This window comes from Arachis hypogaea, chromosome 20 (assembly GCF_003086295.3).
Source record: "Arachis hypogaea cultivar Tifrunner chromosome 20, arahy.Tifrunner.gnm2.J5K5, whole genome shotgun sequence".
Taxonomy (NCBI): domain Eukaryota; kingdom Viridiplantae; phylum Streptophyta; class Magnoliopsida; order Fabales; family Fabaceae; genus Arachis; species Arachis hypogaea.
In genome coordinates this window covers 40258974-40259980 of record NC_092055.1, presented here as the reverse complement: position 1 = coordinate 40259980, position 1007 = coordinate 40258974, and the positions used below count along the sequence as shown (strand labels likewise).

Sequence of the window (1007 nt, the reverse complement as noted above, 5' to 3'; positions counted from 1 at the left end):
AATTGTGGAAGTAGCATCCAAAAGCCAATAATCCATGCCAACAACTTTGAACTTAAACCACAGCTCATCACCCTTGTTCAGAACAACTGTTCGTTTGGAGGAGGTGTTCAAGAAGACCCCAATCAACATTTGACCACCTTCCTGAGAATATGTGACACAGTAAAATCTAATGGTGTTCATCCTGACGCCTATAGACTGCTCTTATTTCCCTTCTCACTCAGAGATAAGGCAGCCAAGTGGCTGGAATCCTTCCCAAGGGAGAGCTTGACAACTTGGGAGGATGTGGTGAACAAATTCTTAGCAAGATTCTACCCTCCTCAACGAATCAATAGGCTGAGAGCTGAGGTTCAAACCTTTAGGCAACAAGATGGTGAGACTCTGTATGAAGCATGGGAGAGGTTCAAAGACTTAACAAGGAGGTGTCCACCTGACATGTTCAATGAATGGGTCCAGCTGCACATTTTCTATGAAGGGCTCTCTTATGAGTCAAAGAAGGCAGTAGACCATTCATCTGGAGGATCCTTGAACAAGAAGAATACCATTGAGGAAGCCATAGATGTTATTGAAATAGTAGCAGAAAACGACTACTTCTATGCTTCCGAAAGAGGGAAACAAGCGGAGTGATGGAGCTAAACAATGTAGATGCTCTGTTGGCCCAAAACAAGCTCATTACCCAGCAGCTGGCTGACCTCACCAAGAAGATGGAGAGGAACCAAGTAGCAGCAATCTCATCTTCATCAACAATCCAAGAAGGAGTGAATGAAGAAGCAGAGGGGAGTCAGGAGCAAGCCAACTACATTGGGAATTCACCAAGGAAAAACTATGATCCATACTCCAAGACTTACAACCCTGGATGGAGAAATCACCCGAACTTTGGGTGGGGAAGTGAGCAAGATCAAAAGCAATTCACCCAGAGGACATCTCAACACCCCCACAACAACACTTCTCCACATACTTATCAAAACCAAAACAGCACGTCTGCTCCGAATCACTCATCAATTGATGAC

General features: G+C 44.6%; 1 non-coding gene across 1 annotated transcript; it reads right to left on the bottom strand.

Annotated features, from left to right (window-relative positions):
• Positions 1-330: 330 nt before the first annotated feature.
• LOC112788392 (small nucleolar RNA R71) lies at positions 331-434 on the bottom strand. Its single transcript, XR_003195757.1, has one exon. It is a non-coding gene; the product is annotated as a small nucleolar RNA R71 (small nucleolar RNA).
• Positions 435-1007: the final 573 nt, after the last annotated feature.